At 41.6% G+C, this 20,700-nt stretch overlaps 1 protein-coding gene across 3 annotated transcripts in view; it reads left to right on the top strand.

Moving 5' to 3' along the window:
- The first annotated feature begins 2,937 nt into the window (after positions 1-2,937).
- The window catches only part of flrt1a (fibronectin leucine rich transmembrane protein 1a), a 45,606-nt gene continuing 27,843 nt past the window's right edge, over positions 2,938-20,700 (top strand). For 2 of the 3 annotated variants that reach the window (XM_084941878.1, XM_084941876.1), the window contains exon 1: positions 2,938-3,519. The gene's annotated coding sequence lies outside the window, so the exon portion shown is untranslated. Of the gene's footprint in view, positions 3,524-20,700 lie in introns of all 3 variants that reach the window. The other variant, XM_084941877.1, reaches the window with a different exon arrangement.

Below are 20,700 nucleotides of genomic sequence, written 5' to 3'. Positions count from 1 at the left end.
AGACAGAACTGGCAAGAATAGCAGTTTGCCGTCCGCTTAAGCTTAATGCATAATGGTTGCAAACAGTAACACTGCAAACAGCTTGCAGCTACCAGTAACACAACCATGAAAATCTTTTGTTTGCATTCCCTCCACTGTGACAGCAATCTAAGCCCCGGCGCAGATTGGAAAAAGCACAACCTAAATGTGCAGTAAAATCGCCAGTGATGGCTTTTATGTGTGCGCGCGTCTTGTAGAAGTTGTAGCCGACTGTATTCTGTAATATAACGTCCATATGCTCCGTCTCTCTCCCCCTCGTTCTCACTATCTGCTTCTCTTGTTTTCCCACTGGGTGGAGGAGCTATAAATTAAACTAGGGAATTACTGCTAACTGTTGGAATAAATTAAGGCGCTTTTGCGTCTGTAAACACTGTCTGACTGCGTAATTACACTCCCACTCCCACTGAGACGCCATGGAGAGGGAGGATAAGGGAAGAAACGTGGCGTTGATGCAGGGAAACGGCGGTGGGAGAGGAGGAACAAAAAAAGATGAAGTGAATGTCACAAGGGGGTCAGACATTAGATTCACTCCTTTGCTGAATCCTGGATGCTGGCTGGGCACTCCTACAGATTAGGGGGAAAGGTGACTTTGAGGATTATGATCTCAATCGCCATATTTTTCATCACATCTTAATGATATAAAGCAGAATGCCGCAACCAACTAGAATAATAAAAGCTAATGCAAACTACTCTACGTTTCAGTGGTGTTTAAGGTGACTTGTTATTCCTTAAAATTTTTTCTGTCAAATATACTGCTGTATATACTTTTACAAGAGTGGATAATCATATTAAACACAGAGTACCTGCAGCTATTTCCTGTGAGCCAAAAAGGTTCAGACTCTTCGATCAGTGTGGAATCAGCGAGAGTGGATACCTCTAATATGATCATCGCTGGCACACAGCTCTGGCTGTGAGCACAGAAGTCCTGCCCACCTGCTGTTCAAACCTTCTGTTTACCAGGGACAGCCAATGAGAAGAGAGTTGGCATAAAGGGAGTGTCAGACCCAATATGAACTGAGGTATAGCAGAAAATGAATAAAGATTATTTTGAACTTTGAATCCTGCAGAGCCCCAGAACAAAACCACTGAGCTTTAAATGAGCAATATAAGGTCCTTATTAAGATTCACCAAAAGAGCATTACATAACACCTGAGCTCTCACTAAATCTGCAGTATGATTACAATGTAGCCCTCCTAATAGAAAGTCACATTTAGTCATTCAGCAGTTCATTAGGAAAAACTGAAAAGCTAGCAATGATGAGAAGCAAATAAACACTGTCTTCAAGGACAGCAACACTATCAGCCTAAACACATAAGAAACTATGGAGCTGTATTATGACAACTAAGCATATTTAATGCACATAATTAAATGTAGCCTGGCAGCCAAAACACATTTAAAAAGTGCTAACTACGGCACACCAACATCACTAAAACAAGACAGCTGACATTACAGTGAAACATCACTGTTGTGGTAGAGCTATGAGCGCCTCAGCATGCAGCACAGAAAACCACATAATTGAAGAACATAGTCCATAAAGCTTTACTCGTCTTACCAATTGACTGTACAGTAGGTGTGTAAAAAAAAAGAAAAAAAGAAATCAAGTGCAGAGCTACTTTCTGGACCTGCCAGAGCAGCCACAGCAGTGACTGCACCCATCGATGACTTACATGCACATAATCTCAGATAGCTCAGTTGATGATGGGGTAATGTTTCTTGTGACACATGTCTAAGGGCAGCGAGCGCATTCAGCTCAGCACTGACACTGTTTGCCAGGGGCATGCGCCTTTGATAAACAACTCTGACAGCTACAAACAAGCTTTCTTACTCAAAGCACATGTCACAGCATTTTTATGAAAGCGTGGCAGCTTCGGTTGGAGCTCTGTGACTCCACCGTGGGCATCATTCAGATTAGGATTATTAAGCGGCGCATTTCCAAACACAGCAGATATGCATCAAGTGAAGTGATGAGGAATGGCACGGAGCTGAGGAACGACACGACTCAAACAGTTTTTGTTTAGGTTGCGGTCCTCCTTGCCTTTCTGTCAGGCTTTATTTGCCACTTGGATGTTACAGTAATTGTTTCCCCGAGAAGCACTGACATAAATTTGATGCGCTGTGGGCACAGGAGTGTGTGATGGCATTGAAAACTATGAAGAGCTGAATTTTTCATTTCTCAAGGTCCTGCTGAATCATTACAGTAATGCAACAGACTGCTGCTCTGCTCTTATGAGAGCCACTGATTTTTGCATACAGGTTTGCCTTTTACGTATAAAAATCTGCCTCCCACAGAATATAAATTAAGGGCGTGAAACAATATTAAAGCTGTGGAAACAGCATACTTTATGTACGTATAATGAAAGGGAAGGTGAGGGCATGCCAAACCTAAACACGCCAGCTGATTCGTGGACAGCTCTGTAGCTGTATTGGTTTTAGATAGAGAACTGAGATGCAAGCAGCTGCTCTGATTTCAGCCTTGCCAGCGAGCTCCACACTACACAGTGCTCACGCAACTCAGTTCCTCCCACAGAGAGCTGTGGTCCACATCACTCTGGGGACTGGAACAGATTTGAGGGCCACTTTAAAAATGTTCTTTGTCAAGGGTTGGACTAACAGTGCCTGGTTGGACAGAATCATTAACTGGCAAACATGCTTCCCAGATCAGAGTGGAGCTCTAATTACAGTATGATCATCTAATCATAGAGAACAAGGAAAGACAAAAAAGGGACCTCCATTAGTTAAAGAGAGAAAGGGAGAATGACTCAGAGCTGCAAGATAGATAGATAGATTTGTGAAATATGCACGGTATGATTCAGTCTCATTCTAATGGCAAATAGAGGAAAAGCGTTCACAAATGTTTCAGCTTGCTCCTCCTTCTCCTTTAATCCTATCCATCCTTTTACGCCTCAGTCTTTCTCTCCTCTGCTCCTCTTCTTCAGTCTCAGTCGGCACATTGGAGTGGATTTCTTTTTCTCTCTCCCTCTTTCAGGAAAAAAATAAAACAGCGTCTCGGGGGCAATTTATTGAGTGCAAATAGCAGATACAGCTGAGAGCCAGGGTATTTTGGAAAGATGCACGGGTGAGCGGGCACAGACCGGTCCGGTGACTAATTACCATAATAACGCGCACAAGTTCGCCGGCGAGTCAGGCACGTTTTATTTCTCCGTATTTCCATGTAGCCAGTGCCGCAGCGGGGAGATAATCGGGCGGAGGGAGCAGTTACAGAGAGTAGACAGAGGGAGAGAGAGAGAGAGAGAGGAGCTGGCAGCACATGATCACACTGGGTATCCAGTCACTGATCAACTGGAGCGTTCATAATTACGCTGGCGACAACATATGGGAATACAACAAGGCGAGATTGTGGTCACACCTGGTTCTGGAGGACACCGGAGGACCCGTGCGGGGACAGAGGCGGCCAAATCTCGGGGACTTTGCATCAAACAGTCGAGAGAAAAGCGTGGCATCCGAAAGCAGCATCATCCGGTAGGTGAGCCTTGATTGATGTGCGCGGACTGCCAATATGCTTGTCATCATCCGATCTGGAAAAGAGAAAAAGAAATCATCTGTTTTATGGCGCGTTATAGCCCAACAAGTACCTGACACACACACACACACACACACATTTATTTATTTATTTTATTTATTTATTTTTTACTATGCATATATTGGTTTTGTGTTTGTGCCACGGTTCAAGAAGCAATTAGGTCTGTCTGGGAAACAATACAATCGGCTCTTTGCAAATGCCAAACCACTTGATTGAGGATGCAGGTTTCAGTGGATAGCTGGCAGTTATACACACACATATATATCTAAGCAGTGGTTTTCGATTCGGAGGCCCCGCTTGGATATATATTCCAACAAAAGGGAAGGCACACCATAAAATCTACGGGGATTAGGTGGTGATTGGCGCACATCTACATGCAAAGAAAAACCAGCTTAGTGAAGCAGACAGGCGTAAGTACATAGCTGAGCTATTTCATATTTACATGTGTAATGTGGATGTGGAGGAACTGTGTGCAACTGAGTCTTGCTGCAAAACAGTCAGTTTACTGAAATCCTGTATACTCCTCAACCCAGCTCCTTGGATGAATCAAGACTGTAAAGTTGGTCAGGTGAGTTGTAAAAGCCCCACCCATTTGCTAAATTTTGACTGACTTGCGTGATAAAGGCTTGCGGACAGAATTGGTGCACATATTCCAAACGCAGCAGCCACTCTCAGGCCATGTATGCCGATTAAAATGTCATTAAGTTGGGGGAAAGAGATGGAATCAGCACAAGATGTAACAAACTGAAGCCAACAAGAAGAGAAACAGTTGCTTGTGCATTAATAGCTTTTTTCAACTTACTGCTTTGATGAACAAAAAAAGTGGACAGAATGGGAGAGATTGTAATTTTGCAGGGTCTTTCTACACCATCAGAATATAAATGTCCTGTATTTGCACAGGTTCCTGTCGTCAATAGATTTTTACACATGAATATGCAGAACCTGTGACAAGTCTTTGGGCTCTGAGGCTCACGTGTTTGAGGAACAGTGCTACTGACTGACTCAGTTTCGGACTCTCTCAAAAGAGGGCCGGCATTCCCCTCCCCCAAATGTATCAGATAAACATTTGCTATGCCAGCTTCATGTTTTAAAAATGTTTCTGTATTTGTAAATGGAAATGGAGAGCCGGATATCCACTGGCTCCTGCAAAAAACACTGCCTATCTGTCTGTTGGATTCTCAGATTGCGTTGCGCCAAACTGTCTCTTTAGGAACTCTGAGGAAAACCATTTTCAAGTATTAGTCTCTCTCCATGGAAGGATTTGATGAGGTTGAGCAACCCCATCTTACTTTGACCAAATTTCGCCTGCAGCTTATTGAATAGTCTAGTGAACTTTACAAGCAACCTTTGACAAAAATCCACAGAGGGGCACTTGATGAGCAGAAATAGAAAAAAAAGGACACACACGAAAAAGGAACTGCACAGGCCTGAGACATGCCTGCTGCAATAACTTAATCTAACCTGTGCACATGGCACTCGAGCGATAGACAAACAGATGGCATCTCCAAAGGAATTCATCTCGTGAAAGTTGGAAGAGGTATTCCTGGATAGGTTACCCTCTGACTTGCTGGCACCGAAGCCTGCGACTGGCAGTGATGATGGCAGGCATGTTGAATGGCCTCACTGATTACATCGCTCACTCTTGTGACTTCTCCACACCCTTTTTTTTGGTAATTTTTTAAAGCCTTAAGAATCCACGGTGGTTGCTCCGTAGCTGTGATGCTGATGCTGCACAGCGTTGCTGAATTGATTTGCATTTCCTCATCATACATCAATAGAGGCAAGCAATTGAGATTTGCAATTGCACGATGAGCTCGGGCACAATGCGGCCTTTTCCTGTGCTATTAGACGCCCGGTCATTAACATGGTTATTGAATAGTGCGGCTTTCTAATTCATTCTTTTGTGGACGGTGGAGGAGGCACGATATATTGTAGTACAACTGCTTTGTAGCATGAGAGTCTTTGTGTGATGTTTCCAGTGTGTTATTTGGCGAAGTGATCCTCTGCTACTACAAAACCCAGAGTGGAGCGCAAGGATACAAAACTTTATTTGGAAGGCACAATACCTTTGTAGCCAGGAGGGTCCAAAGAGTGGCCCACTGTCGCCTGTTGTAACACTGTGAAAACAGTGTATACAGACATTTGTCGGAGCTGCTGTGTTAATTACTTCACTGCATTAAAAGGAAAAAAGATATTTAAGAACAGAATACATTGTAGGATGATTAATGTCTTTGGTGAGATATGTAATAATGTATGGGAGGCCATTCATTATTCTATTTGGCCTTGGGGCTTACTTTCCGTAATGATCAGCTTGCTGTAAGAGTGCCTTACTTGGCAACCTGTGGCAGATCACAAAGTCGTGCTGCTGCTGCCAGTGATAAGCCGGTCCCGAATCATTAGGGCTCATTTCAATTGGCTGTAAATGGAAGGTAACATTACCCACTGACATATGGCTTATTGATGCTATTGAAGTGTGACTGAGCACACAATCATTTTGTCCTGGTTCCTTACAGGATTTGTTTGACACCAAAATCGTGCAAAAAAAGGCAAGAAAATAGTACATAGAAGACTTCAGGTAAACGGCAGCTGGCTACACGTCTGCAACATCGCAGCTTTAAATGAGACCTTGCTTCTTCTTCTTATATTTGTATTTCATTTTTACTGTCAGAGACAACTCAGTCTCGCTGCAAAGCAACAAAATCACACAGGAGAGATGCAATTCCAGCACATCCTAGCTAGCTGGCCTCAGCTACAGTGCTTCCTGCTCACAGTGGGAATGCACGAACTTCCCGTCCATAAAACATAACAGCACAGCCATTATATTCATGACAGCACAGTCATTATAGGAATGACAGCCTTCCCGCTACCCATTGTTGCCATTAGAGCTGAAAAATTGATGGTTTGCAGTGTATTGGGCAGTAGGTGGAAACCTGTCAGAACACACTGGAGGTGGACTGAAAACCAGGATTAAAACAGCACATCAAAATAAGTTCAAATTGATTTTGACGGAAAGCACCTATACTCGCTATTGACTCGTGCTGCTAATTGCAAGGTAAGTCATTCCGAGAATCTCACTGTGTTATTTTCAGTGTCATAGTGGTAAAAGAACGCTGATTAGGGACACGCTCGAGTACTAATCATTATTATTTTTGATGAAACTGAGCGCACTTCAGTTTCTTGCGAGGCCTTAACACGACAAAGCGGTGAGTATTTGTCATCTGTAGTGTTACAGGCATTGCGGCATCCTTTGTGCTTTCATGCATGCTCTCTTTCAGTAATCAGCGCATTGTTAAAAAACTAGTTTTTCAGCTCCTTTGTAAAGACTTAAAATATCCATAAGGACATGGTGGTTTAGGGATCCGTCATAGTTAAAATGCATTTTTGCCCCCCCCCCTGCTCCAATGAAAGCCGTTGGTGAACCACATGCCATTTGCAGCAGCACGAGCACAAACACAGTCCCTCTCTTCTTCAGGGAACACATTTAGAGGGGAGGAAGGGAAGTAAAGGAGGTGTAGGCAGAGCTTTCTGGAACCAGCGTGGCTTTCAGTGTCAGTACCCTTGCCACAGGCCTGCGCTGAGCTGGACATCCTCTATCTTTGGCCATGACCACAAATTAATTAGTTGTACATTTGCTGGGTAAACAGCACGTTGAACTACTGCTGACAAAACTGAGGTTCATTGGATTAGTGTTAGTCAGCTGGCTGAGAGACAAGAGAAGGACAGCTTCTGACAGGATGTGCCTCTTTCTGCCTCCAGTTTGTGACATCTCCATGTTACAGTTTTAAACATTCATCTATGTTGCATTCATGTCTTAAATTCTTTCACTCAAATGATAAACACCCATTATCTTAATTTTCATGTAAATGAAGGCGTTACCTCACCGTCTTTGTGTGACTTTTTGAGCAGCCATTAGCGTATTTCATTGGAGAAGAGTTGGCAACACCGTCTTTTGTGGATTTACCCAGACATTTATTGTAAACTTCCTGCCATCCTGTGCAGCAGACGCCTGAGTTTTATGAGTGCTATTTATTTGGCAGAGCGCGAACGGCGATATCAGCACATGCACTGCAAACCGAAATCCTTCCAAGGCAAATAAAATATAAAAGGACAGAAAAACATTTCAGATTGTTCACTAATTGCCATCGATTGTTGTAATGTTGATTGCAAAACAGCTAGCTATACGATATTCTAATGACTCTGTATTAGCCAGCAGAAAATTATAAATGCTTTATTAACAGCTTGCAGTTTTTACTTCTGGAAAAAAAAAACAAGAGATTTTTGTACAACATCAAGCCTCGCACAATTATGCACAGCAGCTGACGACACCAGCTCTCTATATTGACTCTTTCTGCAAACTGGCATGTAATTGAAATGCCAGCTGAGACGAAATAATTCTTTTCAGGTGCTGTGAAAAAAACATTCAAATGTGACATTTTTAAAAAATATTTTGGCTCCAAGAATCAAAGTGGAACAACCACAAATGATTACATTCATGACATAATTCATGGTGGTCTATCCTCACACGAGGGGAACCAGAAATCTCACCTGTCAAAAAAGGAGTGAAGCCTGCGAGCCAGTTCAGCCAGGTTAACATGCCTCGCTCTCATCACATCAGATTTTAAGCTGCAGAGTTTGCCATCTCTCCATCTGACGTGTCATTGTCAATGCTGCATGCCCTGCACCACCAACTCCTGTTTCAACCCCTTCACCACCCCAACATCCACCTGCAGGCTCTGAGGGATATTTACTCATAACCTCCTGTTTTCCACGTGTATCACATATTTACAGGGAGCAGTGAGCTGGGAGCCTTTATTCTGCTGATCTAATCAATCCTTCATTTAAACGTGAGTTGTCTGACTGAAGTGAGAAAAGCCCAACGTTTATTTAGGCACACTGAACTAGGGCAAAATGGATTTTCCCAGCTAAGTGGTCAGCTTTTCGTGGAGAGTGATGGTGACGTTGAGGAGTTGGGGAGGCTCAATCTCAATACACATTTGCAAAACAAACTAATGAAGATACTTGGAACATGACGGGTGGTGCAGATTGGGTGGGGGACTTGGGGGGTGGCGTAATCCACCACTGCTGTTACTCTTAACAACCAGTCCTTTTGCTAAATGTGGAAAAGGCTTCAGCTCGTCTTCTAAAATGGATTCTAGGTGCAAAAATGAGAAATTGGCAATTTAATGATATCATTAGAAAAGACCAGACAGGAACTGTTCTTCCTCTCCTGCTATGCCTCAGTCTAGTCTTACTGTGTGTGCACTGCATATCTTTTTCTGATTGCATCAGCTGTGTCGGTGATATAACCATTTACTGTGGTTGGAGGCTACACGAACAAAGCTTCCTGCATTAATTTTGTCCATTTCGGTTGTTTGTACATCTACCATTTTCACAGGGAAAAAAAGCCTCTTGATGTTTCGGTCTTTGAAAAAACAGGAAGCAGGTTTAACACGGTGACGTTCAGAACAGTGCTACTTTGGCCGCGCATGCAGAGCGACCAGTTCACGGACAGATGAAAGCTCGGCGCAGATGAAAGCTGCGCGAGGATGTGGGGTCATCACCGCGCTGTCACCGCCCAATAGCTGGCTTTACTTTCGGAATAAGCGATATTCTAGAGTCTCCTGAATTGAATGTCGAATAACAATAGTTGTGGGAACAGACATCAATGGCTTGAAGCTGCTCGTGTGAGCGTACTGAGCTGGAATAAAATCACAATTTGTCGGTCTCAAAAGAGCCTGTGTTGCTCATCCACAGGCAATATTATTTCCTCCTTCATACATTGTATTGCCATGTTGAGAGAGTGAAAAAGCAAATTCTTTCAATTTTCATTCATTCTTCATTTTAGTAACAGCCTCAGGGTACACATGATGAAGGAGATCTAGTGTAGATAAAGTCTGGAAGAAGTAATGAAAAAAATCCAAACTTCTGCCTGGAAGAAACACTAGTGAAATAGAAGAAAGACACACTGATACTGATATCTTATAAACAATATGTAGCTCATAACTGCTGTTATACAACACAGAGCGCCACTGCTGCACAGGAAAACACTGCTTATGTTAGGATGATGGTGCAGTTTTGTACATGTTGATGCTATCCTAGATTTTTTATAGTGTATCTCAGGCAAAAACTGTTGGGATTTGAGGTCTAAGGTGAAGCTCGCATACTGATAATTATTATCTGAGTGAGTGATTTTCAAAGTCGATTTAAAAAGGCTGAGACCTTTCGAGTCTAAAATGCAAAAACAGCAGCCGTTAATGGTGTTTTTCTCAAATACGCTGCGGTGCTAAATGAGACATGAAGTAGGCTTTCTGAGGCCCCAAAGTACTGACACCGCTGAATCCAGCGCTAGTCTCTGAATGTATCTTTTAAACCTTCTTGTTTGCTTTAAATCAAAGAAACAAGTATCTTATGAAAAGCCTAAGCTCGTGGGCTTAGTTTTGTTTGTCAGTAATCAAGCTTGATCCCACATCTCCTGACAAAATATGCACAAAAAAAGAAATGGCAGAGCCACCCAAGCTTCAAAAGGCTGCTCAGATGTGAACTATAGAATGAGCAAAAATGAATTAAATATTAAATGTTTCCCATGAGATGAAACGTGATTGGCGGGTGAAGCCGCATGTGTCTTGTCCACTCGTGTAACATGAAAGGTTTAAAGAACTCTACTAATCTGTAAATCTGCCGCAGCTGAGCAAAGAATATATGGAACAACTTCACATCAAATCCAGTGTGCTGAGATACAGTGTTTTCCAAAATAACGGCAGACATGCTGCTGACCTTTTTTTTTCTTTTCCTTACAGTAATTTACTCTGTGGCTGTTGATTGGTGGCCTCCAAGTCAGAGAGAGCAATCATGACATCAGATTTTATACAGTATGTTTTTAGTGCAGCGGTGCTCCTTTAAGGCCTCACAACAATCTTCATTCATCACACGCAAGTGGAAAACAAGCTTTTGCTAAAAACAAAAAACGCACATACACACACACACACACACACACACACACAGACACACACACACACACACACACACACACACACACAAAAACGGATGCTTCATTTTCCTGCTGTTTACTAGTCGTTGTAGTTTGAGGGAACAACCCATTGCACCCCTCCCTCCACCATTTACTTCCTGTGCTCATGAAGATGAGGCCATCAAGATGAGACCTTTTGCATCCCATTTTTCACTCGCATTGATGAATTTGTATTTCCATCATATTTTGGAACCTGTTTGTCATTGCGCCTGCTTAATTAGAGGAGGAAAAGTGAATCCGAACCCAAAGGGATGACTGTTTTTGTTCTGGCTAAAATGAGCCTTTTTTTCCCCTCCCAAGGAGCTTCTCTTTCTACAGTGGAGCTTTATTTTTCCCCAGTCTGTGCTAATTAGTCGGAGGAGCACTGTAATGAATACTGCAACAGGCGATGGGTAAATGTGTAGTCCTCTGCAAACAAAGCAATTCAAAGTATGCATAAAATACCACGTTGCTGTATACAGTTAATGTCACGGGAAACCCTAGGGTGCACTCATTTCGACTAATGTATTAAGAATCACTGTGTTGCAGCCTGCATATTTAGCAACTTTGCCATCAACATGAAAAATGGTTAGTCATATTTCCCTTCCACATCACGCTCGCCTTCTCGCTCCTTTTTCCTTCAGTGTCGTTTTCTCCTTTTCTCTGATGTCGACCCCTCTTCTTTTGAGCTGCTGTGTTTTTTTTTGTTATCATCAGAGAGACAAATGAGAAACAAGAAAGAAAGAGAGCCTCGGGGCTCGTGTCCTCACATCATCGCCACCCCCTTTATCTCTCCCCGCACTCCTCCTTCTCTATCCTCCATCTTTCCGTTTTCCTGAGTGACAGCTGGCAGCCAGTAGGGTACAGTGGGCATGCCAAACCAAGTGCAGATATTTGCCAAGTGACTTGAGAAAATACACATTTGAACGTGACTGACTCATGCATGCTGTGGATCCTCCTTTTGCTGCTCTTTTATTTCTTTTCGGATAGCTCAAACAGCGTGTGCGGCGCGCATTACACTCCTCGGCTGCCCACGGATCTTTGTGGTCATTAAAACATGTACGTCCGCAGAAGGCTTGTAAATGAATCCGTTGGGACGGTCTTGAAGCAGAGGCCGCGAAGGCAGCTGCCATAAAATTGAGCTTTGAAAGCGCAGAATGTGGACAAGAAAGGATTTAAAAAAAAAAACAGTTGCACGTGTATTGATTTTAAAATTTTGAATTTTTTTGGAAACACATATTCATTCGTGATGAATTTGACTCAAATTAAAGAGTAATTGACCTCTAATGCTGTGACTCCTGCACATTTACAGAGCTTCACACTCCAAACAGCACAGCTTCAGCTTAGCCGAGTCTTATATCTTATCACTCAGCATGCCATATGTGACATGCTGAGTTGTAAGTGGTGTTGAAAAACATGAGGAGCAGCCATGAAAAAGGAGGATTATTCTTTAATAATTTTCACAGAATTCCCTAACGGCAGGCCGCTTTCTTTTCATTCCTTTGCCCTAAATGGGAATTGACATTTGGGTCAGGTTCTCTGGGTGATGAAGAGCGAACAGAGGTTCTGAAAATCCAAGATTAGTGTTGCATGGAGGCCTGATTGATGAATTTTACAGCAGTTTATGGAGGTGCACAGGTCAGTGATTGCAAACAGGGAATTACAGGAAAAAACGATTGCCTACATAGAGAGTACAAGAAAATCAAAGCATACAAGAGAAAGGGAAACACACACGCGGACACTCACACACACGCATCGCATGCCCACGGCGAATATCAATCTGTAATCTGGGATTATTCTAGTACAGAAGGAGGGCATTTCCAGCACTTTATACTATGTGGGAATACAAAAATGCACAAAAAAGACAAAACACAAATCTGAACCTTGAGGGATAAAGCAAGACAGACGGTAATGAAAAATCAGTGATACAGAGATTTGTTGTTTTGCTTTGATGGGCGAGACAGACAGATAGAGGGAGAGGGAGAATCCAATTCTGAGCCCCCGAAACAACAGCAACAATAATCCGCTGGAGGCAAGAGACACTTCACAGACGTTTCAGTATACATCTGATTTCTGCGCGAACGTTCTATTGGTGCCATTAGCACGAGTTCAACATCCAGCATCATAACACTGATTGCTCCAATAACAGTTGGGACATTTGTATAATTATCCAAACAGACAGGAAGCCTTTACACTACATGGCATTATGTGGCTTTGCAGCGCAGTGAAAGCTGGTGGAAAAGAGGCTGCTTTATGACATATAAAAGAGAGGCTGGTGGCGAATGGTGGAGCAGAACAGGGAGAGACTGCTGCTCTTTATGGTGGAGACATCTGGGTAATTAATCAGCATTAATTTTGATAATGGAGAAAGAGCGTAGATCTAATTAAAAAAAATACAGACAGGAACATTTTCTTCCCATTTTGTAAATAACTAAAACTAAAAACTTTGGGTTTTAGATCAATGGGCAGCCAAAACAAGACTAATTAATCTCATCTAACATAAAAGAATACATGTTTGCGAGTTCCAGCCTTGATCTTTATTCTCTTCACTTAAATTATATGTAGTTTTGTTGGTCAGTTGTGGCATGCACTAAAAGCAGAGAGGCTATACTGGTGTAGCATGGTGGCCTGCTAATGCTGCTCCACACTCAAATCATTTAAGTCACACTTGGGTTTCAGTGGTCATTGGGATTCCTTTTTACAAGCCCACTGATCAATCAGTCTCGTAATTCAATCTCCCCCCGGTCAATCGTGTTTATATGAATAATTCACAAACCATCACAGAAAGCTCGGTGAACTGGCTCACAAGTAGGACGCTGCCCTTTAACAGCGGGGAGACGTGAATGCAATAAGTCCAAAGGAAAACCAGATAACATGAAAATGCCCGTCTAGCTGGGTGCTGCTGTGGGTTTGAACTTTCACCTCTGTGAATTTTATGGATGAAAAGCTGTTTCCTCTCAGCTTTCTAAACTTTCAAGCGTAAATGCTCACAGAGCCCGAGTGTTGCCCACACTCCGCCGCTGTATCTCTGCTGTGGAGTTTCAAAATAAAGGCAACCTTTTGATTACAGTCTGTGAAATAGAACTATTAAGGTTCTCAAATTGTTCCTGAGTTTTTACCTGTAAAAATCGTTATCAAATTTTTTTTTATTTATATATTGATAGTTGTTTGTATTTGTTTTTTTCTTCTTCACCATTTTTGATTCATTGATGTGCAAAATTATAACAGATTCTGTGCACCGCGACGTGGACACGTTTGAGATTTGAGTCGCTCATGCAACTCTAAAGTGACGCTCACGATTCAGATGAATCCTCTTGAGTTCCTATAAATATTAAATATAACTTCTTAAAAAGTGCTCGTTGTCATTTTTAGTATTCAGTTTTAGTGTATGGAGAAATTAAGCCAGATTTTCAGGGGCTTTGTGTTAAACACACAAAATTAGGGCAGGAAGATAATTAAAAGAGGAGGAGGATTAGTTGGATAAAATTATATTTAAATATAGAATAATAAGCCTCTGTAATGGTGCTCTAACTTGATTGTACAACAGTAGCACGAGTTGGCGCAGTGCATTTAGCGGTTTAATACATCACATTGCATGTAATTACTGGGACTGGTGTATTATAAAAGTCAGAGTTTCACAATTTCATCTCTTTAACACGACAAATGACAAATGACAAATGCATTACATCACTGGGCTGTATTACGTATATTTTTTACATGATAAACTACCACATTTGCAAGTGCAAATTTATGCCAATAGCTTTGTTTCCCCCCAGTTTCCTGTTTCAGATTAATGCCTCTCATTTAGCTCTTGCATGCAGCCAGCCTATGCCAGTCACATGCAGCATCCGTCTGTTCTATACTTTGCGACACAAATGCAGAATCAGAGCCTGTTGCACCGCCCACACTAGGTCAGATTACAGCGACACATCAGTCGCTCGCGGTGTGGACGCACTGTCAGAGTGCAATAACCGCCAGCCCACACAGACGGTGCCCAGATGGACAGGTTTACTGTTTCTGAGTTCCTTCCCTCCTCCTGCCACTGAACAGTCCTCTCCCTCTGCTTCAGGCTTTGTGCTTTGTGAAATGAAGTGCGATGATCAATTGCGCTGAAAATTTCTCAGAAGGTTTAAAATGGAGTTCCGTGGCCCCGGCCTGCCTGCTGAATTTTTTAACTTGTGCACTGTGCACAAAGACAAATGACTGCCCTTTATGGAACTGCCTTAAGCAGTTTGATTATTATACTGTAGGAGTTTAATATTAAAGAGGAGAGTTGTTAAATATACAAAAACATAACATTTTGTGATTTATGATCTTTGTGGTAAATTTGATCATATCTTTTTTATGAAACTATCTGGTTTCTCTGGGTTTTTTTTTTAAACTAATAAAACAGAAGTCCTATGCATGTATTTTAACAGCGTCACAGTTGGTCATGTGGCCATGGATTTCTTCCAGTACACACACTTTCTGAGAATAAAGGAATTGGATTGGAGATTAAAAAATACCAGGAAAACATAAAATTTCTTGACATTTAGGTTATTGGTTTTGTGACTGCAGAGAAGGTTTATGGCAGGGAGCTTTCTCAGAGGCCAAAAGAAGACAAAGAAAGCTAATCTCACTTAGAAGGGTAAAATCAGCTATATACCTAATGAAGTATTATACTGTGGTCAATGAGGTAGAGGCACTGCAGTGAGCACACACAGCGTGCACGCATGTGTGTATGCACAGTTTGTGTGAGTGCGCTTTGTTATATGAGTGGGGGTTTGTTTGTCAGGGGGTTGCAGTGATAATGTTGGCATCAAGACGTGAAGTCTTTCAAGGGAGATTGAGCAACATTATGGTGTAAGGGCGAGCGAGAGTAACGTCTACTTCCAGGACTTTCCACACAGTAGAACTAACAGCAGCTCTGGGAGGATGTATTTATGCACTTGGAGCTAACAAAGCTGAACTTTTAATCAAAGTTATTACAATTCCTCCTCAGGGAAACAGGAATACATGTAGGCGAAAAAAAATTGTTAGGGGGCTCTTTTTGCTCACTTTTGCTTGAGTTGTGACAATAAACGCTTTGCACTTTACCCCGCCACATTCTCATCCTTTCACGTGGTGTGCTTATCTTTACTGCTCAAATGTTGTGGACCGCTCTGCCAGTTTTTGTATTATCGCACACCACACAAACAGAATTTGGGTAAACGTTGTGCGATCGTGTGTGAAAATGAACATTTAATCTTTTTCCACCCCCCCATCTGGCCCTCTGCTGACATTTTAAATACTTATGCAATGCAAGTAATATAAATTATACAATGACAGTATTTGAAAACTGCAATGATATTTATACTATATATAGTGAGCAACATACAAATGTAGACTAATCTTATACAGTAATGTGTTCATGAGCAGCATATTAATTTTTTTTTTTTTTTACCTCAAGAGTTAGTGGAGACCAAAAAGGAGGTAGGGTACATATTGGGCTTTAAATAGGATCCTAGATAAATAATTGAGTTGAACTGCAACTTGCATGTTTTTGCCATATCAGCTTTCAGGTGATAATATATTATGTTGGGTTTACAGCGTGTTTGTGCCTGAAGTGAAGAGAAAGAGGCCCGAGTGCAGTTTTTAGCTCGTCAGGTTGAAGGACACATGGGCTCATGCCACAGCAAAGGCATCCACTCTTTGTCCGTCCTTCTACAATTCAAAAGGATTGCTACAGGATTGGTCCGAGTTTAATCAAACTTCATCAATGATTACCTAATGGGTCCTAACCCAAACTGTTCTCAAGGCTTTACAGGCAGTTTTCCATTTTCTCTGCGTAGCCTTCATGCTCATTACTTCCACTTTCTCCAATTCCTCCTCCTCATGTACTGAAAAGTATTCAATTTAGATCATTTAGAAAAGCTAACATAAGATTCTCAATGCGTAAGACCAACCTGCACAAAAACATAAAGAACTTCCAAATGATGTGATACCTTGAGATACCTTGTAACCTATTAGATCAATCAGGATTTTAATTTTCATGATAATGGAGGGAGTGGGTCCTACATTAGAAAGGTGTGCCATAATCACCATTATGCTGACATCAGTAATACTGTTGAAGTGTTTATTCTCTTTAATGCTTTTTTGGGGCCATTGTTACCACTGACCATATAGTCGTAATCCTCCTGAACTCAAACAAGATTCATTTGTCCTGGATGTGACTGTTTTTAAGTCTCATTAGCCTGTGCAACACAGCCGACCAATGACAAGAGAGATCATCACTTTTTCTGTACTTCACATATTACCATAACCTGAGAACAATGAGCAAACTGTAATTTTCATACCAAAAAACAGGTTAATACAAACCACTTCATAGAAAATGGACATCAACATAGTGAATTCATTGAACTACAGTCTGATTTTCAATTACTTCTATTAACAGTCAGAGTTGCAGAATTGTTTGGAGAGTTCAGGTTATGCAGAACATCAGTATAAAACATTAAGCATGAATTAGATGGGTGTGTTTTCTATTCGGTATACTGTACCTGTTCTTAGACTGATGGCTTAAATTTCAGCCTGCTGTAATCTATAGTTTAACAGTACAGTCATATTTGAATTGTTCACATTAAATTTATTTGCTTTAAGCAAAAGAAAAGTGAATGTTTTATAACTATTACTGTAAACGAGCATGATTAGCAGTTCAGTAATTTAAAAACTTTAAATGTACTTATTGCTCAAGTAAGATGTCTTGATGAGGACGTGTGTAATTAGTTCTGTAAAATGTGGTCAGTGTAATGTCCAGATACAAGTCAAGGTTGAGCTGCTCTATGGGCCCAAGTCAAGGGCGTGTGGTTTGAGAGACAGCTATATTTTCCCCACCAGGACAATAAATGTCATCAGTCCTAAAAATATGGCAGCAGCAGTGCTGTGGTCAAAGGTCAAAATGGACAGAGTTCAAAAATAGAGTTTTTCCCGAAATGTAATGATAGCCATGGATGCCAGCAGGTTCACTGACAGAGATAAAAACCTGGTTAACCTCCCAAAAGCCATATGGAGAAATATGAAATTTTGTGGCTTCAGTCACCGCCACAGCAGCTGCTGATGTCATTCAAATCTGAATTCATTGAGTTTCAATACAGTGCAGATTATGCCATCAGCGTTTTGGTCTCCCCTCAGTCAAAGATTGTCCCAGGTAACTAGTAGATGTAAGTTCAGTCAGTTAGTTAGTCAGCTATTGCATGTTTATCGTATTCATTTAATCTTAGAAAATGTATTCTTTGGTGCTGGACTTTGAGTCTTTGACTGAGAGAGAATGCGAGAAGTGACATTGTTAAACTCAATAAAAATTTGTAATCGCTAAATATAATATAAGAGGTTATTTAAAAAATAAATATGAAAGTGCACACATGTAGCAAGACAGCTGCTAATGACAACAACAAAAGCAGCCTTGATTGTAAATTAGGGGGAAAATACCAGTTCTGACAGTAACACTGTTTCTGTGTCAGGAGTGAATAAATAATGTTGTGAATAATTATGTAAACAACTGTCCTCTTTATACAGGTTTCCACACTCCATCCACCTTCTTATATGCCTATTTGGGGTGCAGTAAAGAAACAAAACACAATAAATGAAGTTAAAGATGATTTAGTCTCATGAGCCAGCGAGACGATTGCCTATCTAACGCTAGAATAAGCAGTCATGCTAACAGGAGGCTCCTTACATGTTTCAAATAATAAGCCATGTTTGAGGCTGACAAATGCTAATTGAGTGTTTGCCTGTTTGTCTCTCAAAATGATCCCACACTTTGATTTTCCTGCCTGGCATACATTATTATTACACTGCCAGGACCAGCTGTATGAATAATAATATCTTCCTGTGACTCACTGACCGAGGAAAACATTTCTAAGATGTTTCTGATCAACCGATCCCTAGATGACTGTGACGGTTAAGCAAACAATTATAAAAACGTCCAATATAACAAATGGATATTTCGAATTTTACTAAACAGTTTTGGTTTTTTTTTGGCTCCTAACAATCTGGGTATCTGGGACCATGTGAGGATACAATAGAGGCTTTTTTCCCCATTAAGAACAGAGGAAGCCTCAAGAAAGAGGAGGAAACTATGCCTTCTGCCTCTCACCATGTACTTCCAAGTCCTTCTGTATCATTTTATGCTTGATTTTCTTTTCCTATTACCTCATGAACAGACAGTATGGCGGCCCATGGGATATGTCAACATGCAGAGCCATTAAATTATTAGACCTCGTTTATTATTAACTCTGTAGCGTACACAACTGGCAGCAACCTTTTAATATTCATACAGCTTGACTGTTCCCTACTGATGCTAAGAGGACCAAGCGGGATCAGATTAATGCAGGCACACACACATGCATGCACACATGCAGGCGGACTATGACAATCAGGTACATAATTGGACATATAGCTTTTAATAATCAGTTCACTTATCTAGGTGTAACTAATGGAAATGCACACATGAAGGATCTTTAGAGCTGAAGATGTTCGGTGCAGCACCGTGGTCAGATTGACGTGGCCCGTTAGATTAGATCAGCTTGAGCTGTTTCTGTCTTTTTTTGGGTCCAAACTCGCTGCAGGGAGGAGAGGTTGGAACACTGTCCGCTCGGCTGAGTGGTCGAGTGAAGGCGACCCATCACGCACACAGAAAAGACTTTTTAGAACAAACATTTTTTTAGTTGGGGGGAGTTAAAGCTTTCAGTGAACTGCACCTCATCTGAGCTGCAAGCCTCCAAACAGAGAGAATAAGCTGGTATATTGGTCAATGCTACAATGACCGAGAAACGTTAATAATGCAGTTTGGACAGCGATATCGCGATCTCTTGCTTTCTCGTGCAGTTGTAAATTTGTCGTTAAAAAGCAAGAACAACAAAACCAGAATTATCCAGATGTGAGTCATCTGCAAGATTGGTCTATGTTTTCTGGATGCCCTTTGTCCCTCTCTATTCTTATCCTGCCTAATTTCCTCTCTGTCTCACACGTTCTTTTTTTTGTCCCCCAGCATGTTGACCTTGTCCCCTATTCCACCTTGTTCGATCGTGAGATACTCCACAAAGTAGTGTGTGTGACTGTGTATGTGAGTGTCTGTGTGAGAGGAGGGCCAAAGAAGAAACACAGTGGTGAGAGAGAGAGCAGTGAAGAGAGAAGGAGGAAGAGAGAGAGCAGTGAGGTGTCCAGCACTTAAATTGCCTGTTTATTTCCAGTCATTGCATCAATTACACTGATACAGCTTAAAAATGGGCCCCTGTATTTGTGTGTATGTGGGAGATGGGGGGTGGAATAGAAAAACAATTAGGAATGATAGATATGGAGATTTTTTTATGCTGTAGTATGCAGTTTTATGCTATGTGCAAGTCACAGAAACACACAAGGGGACAGAGAAAAGAATTTATGTTCTGTTACCAGACAGTAAAGGAGTGGAAACTACATTTCACTTGTGATCTGTTTGACATCTAATTGCATGCGCGTGAAGAGGGCTGCCTGGGTGTGTCTGCATGTGTGTGTTATATGGGGTCAGCCTGTGGCTGCCCTGAGATCGGGTGCGTGATCGTCTGCTCTCTGGAGAAGAGGGGCGTGCCTGTGACAGGCTGCAGTGATTAGTGGAGCTCAGCGGGCAGAATATGTCAGACTCAGCCGACTCCATGAACCATTTCGGCCTGCAACTCTGCAATTTGTCTCCCACTTTGCATCATATAACAGCCTCAATGTGGCTGCTGCATGCGCGTTTGAAACGCTCCCGATTGTCTCGCCTTGCATTTCTTTTTGGGCCTCCTGTGGCGAGGTCGATTTGAAGCACTGATTGGTGAGATGCTACCAAATTACGTTTGCACGATAAGGCTTTTTTTTTACAGGAAGGAAACATAATGATTTGAATACACTACAATTACAGCTTACTTTAGCTAATATGAGAGTAAATATTGTTAGAAGTCAACGCTTGTTAAGGAAAAAAAACTTCTCAGGAGGTTTGGCTCCTCCAGCAAAGATATTATGAAGAGCAAAAATGAATTCAATTAGTGAAACTGCAAAATTACAAACTACACTTTAACTGTTTATGCCTTTGAATAAAGTACTTACAGCACCCACTTGTTCTATCATAGGCCAAAGATCACTC

Source organism: Perissodus microlepis, chromosome 10 (assembly GCF_051167445.1).
Source record: "Perissodus microlepis isolate ML-2025 ecotype Zambia chromosome 10, ASM5116744v1, whole genome shotgun sequence".
Lineage (NCBI taxonomy): Eukaryota > Metazoa > Chordata > Actinopteri > Cichliformes > Cichlidae > Perissodus > Perissodus microlepis.
This window is presented reverse-complemented; position numbering and strand designations above follow the sequence as displayed.